The sequence below is a fragment of the Lontra canadensis genome, unplaced genomic scaffold (assembly GCF_010015895.1).
Source record: "Lontra canadensis isolate GAN:19392208 unplaced genomic scaffold, GSC_riverotter_1.0 scaffold38, whole genome shotgun sequence".
Taxonomy (NCBI): domain Eukaryota; kingdom Metazoa; phylum Chordata; class Mammalia; order Carnivora; family Mustelidae; genus Lontra; species Lontra canadensis.
Window position 1 is genome coordinate 14,322,708 of NW_022631032.1, and position 16,911 is coordinate 14,339,618.

Below are 16,911 nucleotides of genomic sequence, written 5' to 3' on the forward strand. Positions count from 1 at the left end.
AGAGGCAGGCAGAGAGAGAGAGAGAGAGAGAGAGAGAGGAGGAAGCAGGTTCCCCGCCGAGCAGAGAGCCCCATGTGGGGGCTTGATCCCAGGACCCTGGGATCATGACCTGGGCTGAAGCCAGAGGCTTTAACTCACTGAACCACCCAGGCGCCCCATGGTCATTTTAACAATGTTTCTTCTTCCAGTCCATGAACATGGAATGTTTTTCCATTTCTTTATGTTCCTCAATTTCTTTCATAAGTGTTCTATAGTTTTCAGAGTACAGATCTTTTAGCTCGTTGATTAGGTTTATTTCTAGCTATCTTATGGGTTTTGGTGCAATTGTAAATGGGATTGATTCCTTGATTTCTTTTTCTGCTGCTTCATTATTGGTGTATAGAAATGCAACAGATTTCTCTACATTGATATTATATCTTGCAACTTTGTTGAATTTGTGTATCAATTCTAGCAATTATTTGATGGAGTCTTTTGCTTTTTCTACATAGGGGATCATGTCATCTGCGAATAGTGAAAGTTTGACTTCTTCCTTGCTGATTTGGATGCTTTTTATTTCTTTGTGTTGTCTGATTGCTGAGGCTAAAACTTCCAGTATGTTAAAACAGTAATGGTGAGAGTGGATATCCCTGTCTTCTTACTGTCTATAGAAGAGAACCTCTCAGCCTTTCCCCATTGAGGACGAAATTAGCTGTGGGTCTTTCATAGATGGCCTTTTTGATAGGTATTGGCCTGTAATTCTCCTTTTTAGTAGGGTCTTTGTCTTGTTTTGAAATAAAGATAATGCTGACCTCATAGAATGAATTTGTAAGTTTTCCTTCCATTTCTATTTTTTGGAACAGTTTGAGAAGAAAGTATATTGCAATACAGCCCTACTTCAAGAAGCAAGGAAAGTCTCAAGTACATGACCTTCCTTTACACGTAAAGGAACTAGAAAAGGAACAGCAAATAAAGCCTAAAGCCAGCAGAAGAGGGGAAATAATAAAGAAAAAAGGGCAGAAATAAATGATACAGAAACAAACAAACATTACAGGTTGTTCTCCAACCCCTCACTTTCAATCTTCAGGTGTCTTTACATCTAAAATGAATCTCTTATAAGCAGCATATAGATAGGTCTTGTTTGATTTTCTTATCCATTTTGATACCCTGTCTTTTGATTAGAGCATTTAGTCCATTTACATTCAGAGTGATTATTAATAGATATGAGTTTAGTTCTATGGTTTTGTTACCTGTAAAGTTGTTTTTTTCTGGTGATGTTCTCTGTTCTTTTCCAGTCTTTCTGCTTTTGGTCTTTCTTTCCCCACTTGAAGTGTCCCCTTTAATATTTCTTGCAGGGCTGGCTTAGTGGTCATGAACTCCGTTAGTTTTTATTTGCCTGGGAAACTCTTTACTTCTCCTTCTATTCTGAATGACAGTCTTGCTGGATGGAGTATTCTTGTTGGCATGTTCTTCCCATTCAGCGTGTTAAATACACCCTGTCGCTCTCTTCCAGCCTGTCAAGTTTCTGTGGACAGATCTGCTATGATTCTGATCTGTCTTCACTTGTAGCTTAAGGACATTTTTTCCCTTGCTGTGTTCAGGATTCCTTCCTTGTCCATGTATTTTGTGAATTTGACTATGATATGTCCTGGTGGTGGTGACCTTTTGTTGAATTTAATGGGAGTTCTCTGTGCCTCTTGGATTTTGATGTCTGTTTTCTTCCCCAGGTCAGGGAAGTTTTTAGCTGTAATTTGCTCAAATAAATCTTCTGTCACTTTTTCTCTGTCTCCTATTCTGGGACGCCTAAGATACGAATGTTTTTATACTTTATGTGGTCTTCTGAGTTTGCCAAGACTACAATTGTGATCCAAGACCTTTCTTTCCCTCTTCTTTTCAGCTTCATTATTTTTGAGAATTTGGCCTTCTATATTACTGATTTGCTCCTCCGTTCCATCCCTCCTTTTTCTCATGGCATCCATTTGAGTTTGCATCTCAGTTATAGCATTTTTAATTTCAGCCTGGCTAGCTTTTAGTTCTTTTATCTCTGCAGTAAGGGATTCTCTAGTGCCTTCTATGCTTTTTTCCAAGCCCAGCTAACATCCTTATAGTTGTTTTAAATTCTGGTTCAGACATCTTACTTATATCTGTATTGATTAAATCCCTGTTACTCCTTCCTGTTCTTTCTTTTGGGTCAAATTCCTCCGTTTTGTCATTTTGTCTAGGTCACTGTTTTGTTTTGTGTGGTTGTTGGAAAGCCTGTTATATTCTTGCTCCTGAAAGTATTTCCCCAGAGCTGAAGGTTTGCAACATTCTATGATCTGTAGACTTGGTGTGAGCAAGGGGTTTGTGCTGGATTTCTGGGGGAGAGGCCTGCTGCGCTGATTCTCAGGGGGATTTGCCCCAGTGGAAATGTGCCTGCAGGGTGCTGAGGGGTGGGGCTCAGTAGTAAGGAGCTCTGGTCTCCACAGGAGGGTGCTGTGTGGCTCACTGAAGTCGGTCAGTGTTAAGGGAGGAATGGCCTTGCTTCGCTCCGCTCTGCATTCCCCCCCCCCCCCACCGCGAGAGCACTAAGCTCTTGCCGCCATTCTTCAGGAAGCCTTCACAGAAGAGTAAACAATTACCCCTCTTGTGTCCCCAGCTTCTGCTGGATACCTGCTTTCGTCCTGTCTGTGTGAGCCACTTGTTTACCAAGCGGCACTGTACTCCTGTGTTTTATCTCGGGCACACAGCTGGGTTTCAAAACTCCAAATTTTGGGAACCTGGCCTGGTGAGGACCCATTCTGATCCTCTAGAGGAGGATCTCACCTGACTCTTGCCGTTTGCCACTCTGTCCCAGAAAAGCAGTCACAGTGCTGTGCATTTTGGAGCTTATGATAAAGCACAGCATAAAGCCGCCACTAAGGTTTGCTGCCCTTAGCTGGTGTCTCTGTTCCTATGCTTGGGAACAGGACAGCATGTTGGTGACACCAGTTCTTTTGTCCCCTGAGAGGCCATGCCACTCCAAGAAGGGGAACTGTCTCTCCTCTTACAACCCAGAGCGTCCTCAGAGCATGCTGTCTGCTCCTGGGTCTCCACCCTCCTTCCCCACAGAAGCACCGCAATGCCCACCAGGCACGACCCCAGAGACGGTGTGGACTTCTAAAACTTCAGACTTTCAGATCTGCTGTTTGTAAAACACTTGCAATAATCAGCCCCTCTAGTTTTCCCAGTCAATGGTTTTGGGGAAGTGTTTCTCTTGTGTAATCCCCTGTGCACCACTTTCTCTCTGTTTCTCTCTCTCTCTCCTCTCTCTGAGATCAAGGCTTCCTCCCATCCACAGTACCCGTGATTCTTTTCTCCCTGGAATCACATTTCTGCACCTTCTACCTTCCATGATGTGGCTTCTTTTTTCTCTCCAGTTCTGCAGGCTCTTCTCTCAGCATTCAGATCAATTTCTTGGGTGTTTGGAATGATTTGATATTTATCTAGCTGTGTTTGGGGGATGAGGCAAGCCTAGGGTCCTCCTACTGCTCCTCCATCTTAACTTAGGTAAAATATAAACTTTACGTCAAAATAAAAAGAAAACAAAAAAGAAAGAAAAAGAAAAACCCCAAATGCCAAACCTTGTAGATTTTTGAATTACCGAGTTAGTAGTTCATAGCCCAAATTGATTTGTGTTGCTTCTGAAAATCAAGCTTTGTGCCTCTCTCCTCATGGTGGCTGGTGTAAATTACAACATACACTACTCATTTTAGAAGGTCTATTCCTACAAACCCCAGATCACTGGACCCCTAAAGGCTTTACCTGTATGGCGGTCTTCTGAATGTTGCCAGGGCTTATTTCCCAACCTCTGGCATGCAGGTGCCTACTTGCTAGCTAGCTCCTTCAGGCCCACCAGGTCCAATTAGCTGATGAAAATATGAAATGGATCAGCTTGGTTCTAGGGGTCCTTCTAGACTACACAATGACCAGGTGAGCCACAGTCACAGCTTCATGTGATCATATGTTTTTGCCTTTTTTTAAAAAGATTTTATTTATTTATTTGACAGAGAGACAGCGAGAGAGGGAACACAAGCAGGGAGAAGGGCAGAGGAAGAAGCAGTCTGCCTGCCGAGCCGGGAGCCCAACGTGGGGCTTGATCCTTTGGGATCAGGACCTGAGCCGAAGGCAGACACTTAATGACTGAGCCACCCAGGTGCCCCATATGATCATATGTTTATGTAAAATTTGCAATAATAAGATATTTTATATTCATTTTCTTAGAGATAACCCCAAATTATATAAGCGTTGGGCTCTGTTCCTGCTGAGGAACTCAATAATGAGACCACTTTAGGTGAAATTCTCTGAGGTTTTTGAACTGCACGGGTAGTCCCACTGTCCCAAGTATGAGAACCAGCTTGGGGTACAAATGGTTAGGGAAGAATTTTCCCTCCTTCCACTGTGGCACCAGTGGCAAAATTTAAACATGCAACCTCCCTTGCTACCCCATTCTACATGTTCCTTTCCTGCTATCTCTTTTCCGTAAATTTCTCATTTACTCCTTGACTAAGGCCTTTAGTGTCTCAGCTGAATCATGGGTCTCCTAGTAGATTTCCATAGGCAGTGGTTTTACTTCTTAGTGTTACATCCAGTGACGGTACATCTTATAATCAGTGATGCCTTAAGTTTCATGAACGTAGTATATAATGGGACCCTCGGGCTGGGACCAGCTGAAACCAGTAGGCTAGCCCATGGAGTTGGACCACACTACCCCCTACAGTTACTACTGATAATTCAGGAGTTTCTTAAAACTTAGGAGATATTTAGGAACTTTGAAACAGATGCCTGGTCACATGTCCAGCTGGCATGGGGCTGAGGACAGGACATGAACTCAGTCCAAATATGGGGTTCATATATGTCTCAGGAACTGAAATGGTTAGGGGTGAGTCCTGATGAAGCTGGATTGAGGGAGAGTCTATGGAACCTTGGAGAGGAAATCACTATAAGGGGGAGAAGAGACTGGCAGAATGACTTACCTGAGCAAGAGGGGGCTAGAGGTGAGATCTTGGTGGCCAATTTTAACTCAGCTCGCCCCTTCCAGGGCTTGTGTGGTAGTGGGTCAAGGAAAGGAGAGGGGTGTGGCATGAAACAAAAGATTTAGTCACAGGAGGCTTGAGAGCTCTGCCAGAGGAACTCCTTCCAAAAGAGCTGGTTTTGAGAAGCAGTTCTGTGGAGTGGAAGGATTACTTGAGCCATGGGGGATGTCTGTGAAACTGTTGGAATGGTGGCCATTCTAATTATACCTGCCTAGGATACTCTGGGAGACCCAGCAGCCAAGCAGTTCACATATATCTGAAGAGGTGGAAGCAGGGCTTCTCACAAATAAGCTTGCAAAAACCTCAATAGTTTTCAAAAGCTATACATCCTGCCCACTTCTACTCAGCCTTTATCTGCTCTGTCCAAAGGGTAGCCACCAGCCACATGCAGCTATTGAACTCTTGAAATATGGCTAGTGTGACTGAAGTAATGAATTTTAAATGTTATTTAATTTTCATTACTTAAAAAATTAAAAATAAGCAGTATAAAATATTTGTCTTATAAAACAAGAAAAATTTAAAAAGTAGATTTTTTTGATATTTATAAATTTAGAATTGATTTTCAAATATATCAAATACTTTCTTAAATGTGATGCTAATAACATTTAATAACATTGAGTGGATATACAAGTTAGTGAATTTACCTAACTTGGACCAGTGTGGTTTTGAAACCAATATGCTTTTGCTTCAAAGCCAATAAACTCTTCCAAAAAAGATGAACCATTTTTGTTAATATAGATCAAAGGAAAAAATATAAACATCAAAGGAGAACAATTTTTTGGTCCTCAATTCAGTTATTGAAAAAATTTTAGGTATGTTTGGGATAATTGGGTTTATAAATCTACTTTTTCAACTATAAATTTTAAAATCTAAATATAGATCAAGTACTTCTGAAGAAAATTTAGTATCCAAATTGAGATGGAGTATAAGGATAAACTATCAGCCTGATTAGAAGACCTAGTACCAAAAAAAGAATCTAAGATGTCTTAATAATAATTTTAAAATGTCAATTATGAGCTGAAATGATAGGATCTGGGATATGTTGAAATAAGTAAAATGTATTACTAAAATTAGTTTCCCTCTGACCCTTTTAAAAATGTAGGTTTAGAAAATTTAAAATTATGTACATGGCTTGGATTCTATTTTTTTTAAATTATTTATTTCTTTTCAGTGTAATAACAGTATTCATTGTTTTTGCACCAAACCCAGTGCTCCATGCTATCTGTGCCCTCTCTAATACCCATCACCTGGTTCCCCCAACCTCCCACCCCCACCCCTTCAAAACCCTCAGGTTGTTTTTCAGAGTCCATAGTCTCTCATGGTTCACCTCCCCTTCCAATTTCCCTCAACTCCCTTCTCCTCTCCATCTCCCCTTGTCCTCCATGTTATTTGTAATGCTCCACAAATAAGTGAAACCATATGATAATTGACTCTCTCTGCTTGACTTATTTCACTCAGCATAATCTCTTCCAGTCCTGTCCATGTTGCTACAAAAGTTGGGTATTCATCCTTTCTGATGGAGGCATAATACTCCATAATGTATATAGACCACATCTTCCTTATCCATTTGTCCATTGAAGGGCATCTTGGTTCTTTCCACAGTTTGGCGACCGTGGCCATTGCTGCTATAAACATTGGGGTACAGATGGCCCTTCTTTTCACTACATCTGTATCTTTGGGGTAAATACCCAGTAGTGCGATGGCAGGGTCATAGGGAAGCTCTATTTTTAATTTCTTGAGGAATCTCCACACTGTTCTCCCAAGTGGCTGCACCAACTTGCATTCCCACCAACAGTGTAAGAGGGTTCCCCTTTCTCCGCATTGGATTCTATTTCTATTGGACAGTGCTGATCTAGATTCTTTAAAGGCAGGTCTGCATTTCATACTTCTCCACATCCTTGGCACCTAGCACAGTGTTGATGTGGAACAGAGGCTGTAGAACTGTTTTTTTGAGGAAGAGGATTCAATCTTGGAGAGGAGAGAGTTTTCACTACTGAGCACGAAGGTGAACTTCTAAGACGGAATCCCTCAAACAATACTTAAAACCACAATTTCACTTCCCCAGACAGTTATTACTCTGTATGTTTCTCTTGCCTCTTTTCTTTTGGTCTCTAGTAGCTAAATGATGAGGTGCTTATCCTACCACTCGTCTATTTATTCCTGCCCTTTTGTTTCCCTCTCAAAGTATCCATAGCAATACTGACATAAAGGGAACTGGTGACATCTTGTCTTAATTATCTAGTCAGATTTGCCAAGTAGGATTTTTTTTTTAAGATTTATGTATTTATTTGAGAAAGAGAGAGAAAGCGAGCAGCGGGGAGTGGCAGAAGGGAAGGGAGAGAGAATCCCAAAGGGCTCAGTGCTGAGCACAGAGCTGAAGGAGGGGCTCAATTTCATGACTCTGAGAATACAACCTGAGCTGAAATCAGGAGTCAGACTCTTAACTCGGCACTACCCAGGCACACCTGCCAAGTAGGTTTTTTAATTAAAAATTGTGAACCTCATTAAGGTAAGTCATCAATAAGAACTTTAGCTGTAGAAACAAAATGAAACAACAATCAAAAAGCCAAGTATCTATGGCTTTCCATAGAAATTAAGGAGTTTGTGGCTTATCCAATTTGCAAAGCCCATTCTCTTAAAATGCAATGTATCTTTTGTGTTCAATCCCAAAATTACACTGAGAGCTTGACTCCCTATGGTGTGAATTGTCTTTCACTCTAGGAGAAGGACAAAACGGACTATTTTCTCTTTGGCTTGACAGGGGACGTCAGGATTTCTGTTGACTCTGTAGCACAGCACATCTATGCTGGGATCTACTCCAGTTCGTGCTCAACCTATTGTTCAAAATAACTGGTCTATATGATCTAATTAAGCCAGTCACTTCAGCTGAGAAAATAGTATGCTTTCTTCACTCAACTAGCAGATTAATTTCTTCAACATGATTGGACCTGGTGTGCTGTTGTGTCAGGAGACTGGGTTTTCAATCAAGACTGGGCAAGAACATGGCCTGGGTCACCCCTTCCCCTTCTTGTGATATCCAAGCTAGAAAGGCTAGACAAATATTCATGAATCACTCGAGGTTCAGGAAGCTATGCAGAATGTGAGTATGGAGTGTTTCTGAATGATTATGAGTAAGGCTGTCTGATAATTTTTTAAAAAGATTTTATTTATCTATTTTTTGAGAGAGAGAGAGAGGGAGAGATCATGAGTGGGAAGGGAGGGGCAGAGGGAGAGAGAGAATCTCTCAAGCAGACTCTGAGCTGAGCATTGAGCCCAATGCAGGTCTTGATCCCATGACACTGAGATCATGACCTGAGCTGAATCAAGAGCCAGACGCTTAACTGACTCAGCCACCCAAGCGCCCCACTTGATCATTTTTTAGTAGAAGTACGTCTGATATAATAGGTGGACATATTTCTACTAAAAACTTACTCACTGTTTATCTGAAATTCAAATTTACCTGGACATCCTGTGTTTTATTATGTTCAGCAACCTTAGATAAGATGCCAGAATTGCCCCAAAGAGGCACCATCCTTTCTTATCATTTATCAAAACAAAAAAGATGATGTAAGTTTTTATGAAAGAATATCTGTGGTACAGTAGCATCAAAACAATAACATAGCTAGAAAAAAATTTAAGCAAGGAAGTAAAAGGTCTTTACACTGAAAACATTGATCAAAGAATCAAAGAAGAAATAAATAAATCAAAAGGTATCCATGCTCATGGATTGGAAGAGTTCATATTGTAAAAATGTCTATACTACACAAGGCCATCCATAGATTCAGTGCAATCCTTACCATGATTCCAATGATATTTTTTACAGAAGCAGAAAAAAAAATCTTAAAATTTACATGGAACAACAAAAGATTCTGCATAGCCAAACCAATTCTGAGAAAGAACAAGCAGAAGACATCACACTTCCTAATTTGAGGCTATATTATAAAACTATAATAATGAAAACAGGATGGTATTGGCATAAAACAGACACATAGACCAATGGAACAGAATTTAGAGCCTGGAAGTGAACCCATGCAAATCGATTAATATTTGATGAGAGCCAAGAATACTCAATGGGAGAATCACAATCTCTTCAATAAATGGTGCTGGGAAAATTGGATATTCATGAAAGAATGAAACTAGACCCGTTTCTTAAATCCACTTGCAAAAATTAACCTGAAATGGATTAAAGACTTAAATGTAAGACCGAGAGCTATAAAACTCCTAGAAGAAAACATAGGGAAAATAATCTCCTTGACATGGGTCTTGGCAATGACTTTTTGGATAGGACACTTAAAGCATAAGCAAAAAATTAATAAATAAATAAGTGGGACTCCATCAAACTAAAAAACTTCTGCACAGCAAAGGAAATCATCAATAAAAAGAAAGACAACTTACTGAATGGGAAAAAAAATATTTACAAACCCTATATCTGGTAAGAGGTTAATATTCAAATTATATGAAGAACTCATACAACTCAATAGCAAAAAAGCAAATAGTTCAGCTAAACTAGGGCAAAAGTGGGGCTCCCAGTCTTTCAAAGCCATCACTTCCCAATGCCCTGTGACCCTGCTGAGGACCACAGACAGGACATAGGGTGCTGTACTCTGGCATGGGAACAGCGGAGGCTGTGGCAGCATCAGCCTTGGGGGTGCCAGGCCCATGTCCTATAGCATGCAATGGTTCATTTCCAGTGACCTAGCATCATATTCTGCTAGCACTTCAAGAAGATGTCTCAAGAAGAACAGGCATTTGGTTTAACAAAGTCAAAATGTCAACTGGCCAGATAAGGGCATATCCAAGGAGAGATCATATCTGCTTTTTAATCTTTTTGAAGACTTCTTGTCCTGACAGGGGACCGTATCAGCCCTGGCACTGCCCCCTCAGTCCTCTTGGGGACAGAGCACCCTTTCTCTCTAAGGAAGGACCTCACTTCGGAGAGAGGACTACTCAGTGAAAAGTCCTTGATCACAAACAAAACGTTAGATCTGTAAGGGTAACAGGCCAGCTGTAGTCATCATGCTCTAACAACTCTGTGGGCTACGAGGCAGCTGGTGATATGTAGGTGTTATCGGTTCATCACTTACAGAATATGAAACAGGTGACTTTGCTTTCCTGAGGATTAATATCAAATCGCCATTGTTGCTTGATTTACTCTTGCCTTTTTATTTCTTAAGTTTTATTTATTTAAGTAATCTCTACACCCAATGTGGGACTTGAACTCATGACCCTGAGCTCAAGTGTCACAAGCTCTTCCAACTGAGCCAGCCAGACACCCCAGTCTTGCCTCTTTATAAGAAAATCCTCCTATTATGGCTGCTGCTGGCACCCTTACACTGGCATTATGTTTACTCAAAGGGACCCTGCAAATTCCTTTGTAGTAATTGGTAAACTTGAATCTTATGCTAACAGATTGGGATCACATAGTTCTGCGCAGATAGAATACTTAAAGTTAGTTTCCCTTCTAGAAATATTAAAATCATTGATTTCTTTATCTTTAATAGCCAAAGTTTTATGTTGATTTCTGCATTTTTTAAAAAAACATGTTTTTTTTTTTAAGATTTTATTTATTTATTTGAGAGAGAGACAGAGTGAGAGAGAGCATGAGAGGGGAGGTCAGAGGGAGAAGCAGACTCCCACTGGAGCTGGGAGACTGATGCGGGACTTGATCCCAGGATTCCAGGATCATGACCCGAGCCGAAGGCAGTTGCCCAACCAACTGAGCCACCCAGTTGCTCTAAAACATGTTTTTTTGTAGAGCGAGAGAGCGAGTGAGCACACCTGTGCACACACTTTTGTATGGGGAGGGGGAGAGGGAGAAAGAGAATCTTAAGCAGGCTCCATGCCCAATGTGGAGCTTGACTTGGGGCTCCATCTCATGACTCTCAGATCATGACCTGAGCTGAAATCAAGAGTCAGACTCTTAACTGAGCCACCCAGGCACCCCAATTTCTGCAATTAAAATATATATATATATATATATATTCAACCTCAGAAGCAGTGTAAATAACTCATAATAACCAAATTACCAAATTACAATTTTAAAAAATGGCCAAAAGGCTTGGATAGACATTTTTCCAAAGAACACAGATGAGTGGAGAACAGGTTCATGAAATGATACTTAACGTCATTCATTGTTAATGAAATGTAAGTCAAAACCACAATAAGACATCACCTCACACCTGTTAGAATGGCTAGCATCAAAAAGACAAATTCTGGCGAGGATGTGGAGAAAAGGGAACCCTTGTGCACAGCTGGTGGGAGTGCAAATTGGTGCAGCCACTGTGCAACACGGTATGGAGATTCCTCAAAAAATTAAAAATAGAAATACCATATGATCCAGCAATCTCGCTTCTGTGACAGTATTCAAAGGAAACGAAAACACTATGTCAAGGAGATCTCTGTATCCCATATCCTTAGCAGTCAAGGATATTACAATAGCCAAGACATGGAAGCAGCCTAAGTGTCCTTGGACAGAAGAATGGATAAAGAATTTATCTCTCACACACACACACACAAACCCTGAGGAATATTATTTAGCCATAAAAAGCAGGAAAAGTTGTCATTTGCAACAACACGGGTGGACCTTGAGGGCATTACGCTAAGTGAAATAAGGCACACAAAGAAAGAAAAATAATGTATGATCTCACTTAAATGTGGAATCTTAAAAAAAAACCCAAACTCCTAGAAAAAGAGATTAGATCTATGGTTAGCAGAAGAGGGAAGAGGTGGATTGGAGGAAGGTGGTCAAAAGATACAAAAATCCAGTTGGAAGATAAGTAATACGAGGGATGTCACCTACGGCGTGATGACGGACTCCAGCTAGCACTGCTGTCCGGTACTTAGGAAAGTTAAGAGCATAAACCCCAAGAGTTCCCAGCACAAGGAAACAATGTATTTTTCCTTTTCTTTCTCTGTACCTAAAGGAGATGATGGATGGTAACTGATGGTGGTATCCCGACAGGGTACATGCCTGTGGCAAATCATTATGCTATATACCTTAAACTTGCATAGTGCTGAATATCAATCACAGCTCAAAGCATCTGGGGAAAAAAGTATCTGTGGGGTATTTAAAGATCATCAGAGACCAGCATGTGCCTTGATGATTCTTGAAAACCCACAGAGATTAGATCTGGATGTGTTTCCATGCCATGGAAAATAAGCTGAATGCTATGAAGGGGTCGCACAAAATGTAAGGTGCTGCTCTGTTTTGCTTGTTTTTCCTTTTGTGTGCCCACCCAGACTCCCCAGGGGGAGAGTAACCCTGCTGGGGGCGGAAAGGGTCGCCTGTTTACCGCTGTCCTCAAAGTCCAGCAAAATGCCTGGACGCCAGGAGGTGCCTAGAAGTGCTCTAGAGGACAGTGAAGGTGGGGCTGTTCTTGGTCTGAAAACCAGCAGACGGACATTCTAGCAATCTCCCTGGGTATTTACTCTGTGCTCCAGGCTCGAGGCCGGAGGCCAGTGGCTTTACCTGGTCTGGAAATAGAGCCCGTCTGTGCTTTTGGAAGAGCCCCTTGGAAGCCCTTCTCCGGTCTGCTGCAGAACAAATGCTTTGTCCTTGACACCAGCACGAGCAGCAGCCTCCCCGCCACCTGTCAGCCAGCTGCTGCCAGGGTGTAATTTTACCTGATGTTGGGAGAGGAAGCCCGGGTTCAGGAAGGCCTTGGCGGAATCAGGGGGCCAGCGGCACTTTTTCTTACCTGTTTAAGAAGCCTCATTAGAAACAGCAGGAAACTGTGCTGAGAACCGCAAGCCCGAGTCTGCCTTGGCTCTCCAGGCCAAAGGATGATTAACTTAATGATTTATAGCAGCTGCACTTGGAGCGCAGGGAGCGTAGGAGAGAGTGCAAGCAGCCTGGCGCAGCACGCTGTCTGCTGCAAACGCGGGAGGGCGTGCGGATCCGCTCTCCCCTCCGTCCAATGTCCAATAGCTGAAAGAGCTTCCAGGCTCTGGAAAACGCATGGCCATTCAGACTCAGAAGTACCTCCTTTGGATGGCTGACCTTTGGGGCCCTCCAGCTGTGTTCCGTTAGGGATTTAGGTCTTGGCTGGGGGCAGAAAACTAATTGTAACAAGTAAGAAAGAAAACCAGCAGACCTCAGCTGGCCACTCATCTATTTTCTTTGGGAAAATGTGTATTCAGACCTGAGCAGCCCGCATGGCTCCCCCCCCCCCATTAACGCTCTTTTCCAGGGAGGCCCTTGGACCCACTGCTTCCCCTGCGGGTGCCGGGGGAGCGCACAGCTGTGCAGGGATTGGTGCTTTGCCAAGGAATAGAGTTAGGTGATGCCTTGACAATTTCTATGCCTCAAACAACAAACAGAATTCTGTAAAGGTGTCGTGTGAGCTGTAAATAGCTGTCCTGCCCACATGACTTCTGAATACAATTCCTTTGATCCTAGAAGCCAAAAAGGAAAGCCAGTTGGCGCAATGTCAACCAGGAGACCCCCCCACTTCTTGCCTTGCTTCTCTTCTAAAGCTGTTCTTCAGGTTAAAGAAGGTTTCTTTTGTTTATGTCAGCTTCGGCTACTTGGAACCCCAGGGGTAGGCGGTGGGTGTCTTTGTGCTCATATTGGACACATCCCCCTGCCTGGATTGTCCACTTAGGAGGACAGACTCAGAGTAGATATTTTGGTCTGTAATTTTATGTGACAGGTGGACTAACAGAAGCTCGGGGGAAGAATTAAGAAATTAAGTCTGAGCTTTGTGTGTGTGGTTTTGGAGACACTGAGAGCCTGTGGTAGGACACAGGTGGTGGTTTCAGTTTTAATCAGAGGCAGGGGAGTCTTGCCTGGGTAGGTGGCAAATTCACAAACTATATTTGGCTGGTCTGGGCCCTGAGAGGGCTGTGGAGGGACCCTGGAAAAAAATTTTAAGGCTGTCGGTGGGGTAGGTAACCACAACCTAACTAATGCTCCCCCTTCCCGACTTAAATTGAAGTACCCTTTACACTGATGGAGAGATGCCCTGCCATCTCGGTGAGATGTGTGTGTCTGCACATATATGCCTGTGCAGCGTGCACTAAAGGGATCTAAATGCTCTGGGTTGCTTGCGATCATGATATATTCAACAAAGCACTATGCCAGTCCACTCTCTAGCACGAGTGTTGCTTTTGCCCCCAAACTGTGGCAATCTGACATGCCATGAGCACAAGTCTTGCCTAAGCTGTACATTTATGTCCATAAACCCAAGTGCAGCTGACCCTTGGATAACGAGGCAGATGGCGTCATGCTCAAAGACGCCTGCAGAATGGCTCCAGGAGCAAAGGCCAGGCAGGTGAAGAGATATTCATCTTCCCCCAACAGTCGGTTGAACAAGGTGGGCAGACTGGAAGCCACACACAAAGCATTTATTTGGAGAGGGACAAGGGAGAGCGATCAGGCTACAGACTATTTAAATTAAGGCAGAAGGACCCTCTCCACTTCAAGAATCTTTTCAGATTAAGCTGAATCAACCAGAGAATCCAGCAAGGAATCCAGCCCGGTAGGACAGGGCGGTAGTAGGAGTCTGGGCGATGGGGAAACTCCTCTAGGCAGTTCACTAGTCACTTCGTGAGAGAGGCGGCATATTCTTCATGAAAAGAGGAAGTTTCATCATTGGCTGAAACAAAAAACACAAGTGAGAGAAGTCACAGATGATGAAAATTAGTAAAGATATCACAGTGGGAATATAGGAAAGGCAGGTGTCTCATGAAAAGAATTTGGCATTTGGAACAAGGCAGTTTGGGTTTCAAACCCCTGTTCCAAGATTATTAGGTGTGTGATCTTGGGCAAATGACTTAAGCTCTCTGATGCTTTGTCTCCTCTCTATAAAATGGGAAGAATAATGTCATCCTGACAGGGTTTTGGGGAGAAATGAAGACAAAAAGCTTGAGACCGCACTGGTACCTAGTGGGCACTCACTAATAGAGTTCTAATATTCTTGAAGCAAATTCAGCCTAACTCATTACTTTTTGAATATGTTTAAAACTATTTTATGTATTTATTCAAATGTTCATGGGCATATGAAAACATGAGCTTTGCTAGGAACATCTAGCTTTTATAATTAATCCAAGAAAAAGACAGTTGGAAAGGAGCTGGATGACATATTTGATATTGGAAAAGAGGGAGGATTAGGTGGCTTCTATACAGCTATCTTGCCTTCAGAATTAAAAATTTTACCCGGCACATTGGAGAAGCCAGGAGACCTGGGCTACAGTCCCAGCTCTTCCTCCACCTCCCCGTGTGATCGTGAACACATCCTTTTCTGCTCTGGGCTTTTGTATTCTCTCCGAAACTCGGGTTGGATTATGTCATCACTAAGTTGTCTCTCAGAGCTGATATTCTATTCATTATTCGAAGCGTGTCTTGAAAAGGACTTTGGAGGGAAATATGAAGATACAGAATTATGACAGAATAAAAGCTTGGATTTCTTTAACAAGCTGGCAAGGAAGCAGTCTCAAGACTTAGGCATATGCTCCTGGAATCCTTACCCATTAAAAGAAGATTGCACATATACACATACCTATGTGTGTGTGCATACACATACATATACACATGTTTACGTGCTATTGCTACCCCTTGCCTCTCTCCAGTATGGAGGCTGGAGAAGCTAAGTAATTGCTTTCCCAGCATCCCTTGCAGTAGGTATGCTCACGTGAGCAAGCCGTGGTCAATGGGATGTAAGGGAAAATCCACTGGAAGCCTTCTCAACAGGCCTTTCCTTCACTGATAAAAGAAGAGAGCCACACATGGAAAAGCTTTTTTGCTGCCCCTCTCTTCCCTCTCCTTCTTACCATGAATGAGGATGTCTGGAGCTGTTGTAGGCATTTGGCAACCATGGGTAATGAAATGAAGACAAAAAGTCCATATATCAGGGATGGCAAAAGAGAAAGATGAAAGAGCTTGGGACCTTACTGAAATCAGAGAGAGGCCTAGACCACCTTATTTCTGGAACTCTTTTTTTTAAATAAGGATTCTATTTATTTATTTGACACAGAGAGAGAGAGAGAGAGATCACAAGTAGGCAGAGAGGCAGGCAGAGAGAGGTGGGGGTGGGGAAGCAGCTCCCCGCTGAGCAGAGAGCCCAATGTGGGGCCCGATCCCAGGACCCTGAGATCATGACCTGAGCCGAAGGCAGAGGCCTAACCCACTGAGCCACCAGGTGCCCCTATTCCTGGAACCCTTAACTAAACACCGTTTGTGCCCTGGCCACTCAAAAGTGTGGTTTGTGTGTCAGCAGTCACAGGCATCACCTGGAGTTTTCTTAGACATGAAGAATTTCTGGCCTCATCCCAGACTTAGTGAAGCAGAGTCTGCATTAAAAAAAAAAAATTTCCCAGGTTGTTCTCTGTATTTAAGAATCTATTTTTTGTCTTTTTTCATTTGTTCTTAAATTCTATCTATAAATGAAAAAACAGACTCTTAAATATAGAGAGCAAACTTATGGTAACCAGAGGGGAGGTGGGGGTGAGAAATGGATGGGGGAAACAGGTGAAGGGGATTAAGAGAACACTTATCTTAATGAGCACTTAGTCATGTCTAGAGCTGTTGAATCATTGCACATTTGAAACTAATATGACACTGTATGTTCATTATAGTTTAATCAAAAATTATAAAAGGTTTTGATGTTCTGAGTGCACATCAAAGTTTCAGGAGCATTGGTTTGTAGCCCTATTAATGAGGGTCTATTACCTGCATCTGAAATTAGTCCTAACAGACAGTATGTATGTCCTCGGTATGTCTAAACACATAGCACTATGTCCGTGTGTGTATGTGTATACATGCAGATGTGAATATACAAATAGAAAAATCATGCAAGGCGGGGGTGCCTGGGTGGCTCAGTGGGTTAAGCCTCTGCCTTCAGCTCAAGTCATGATCTCAGGGTTCTGGAATCAAGTCCCATAT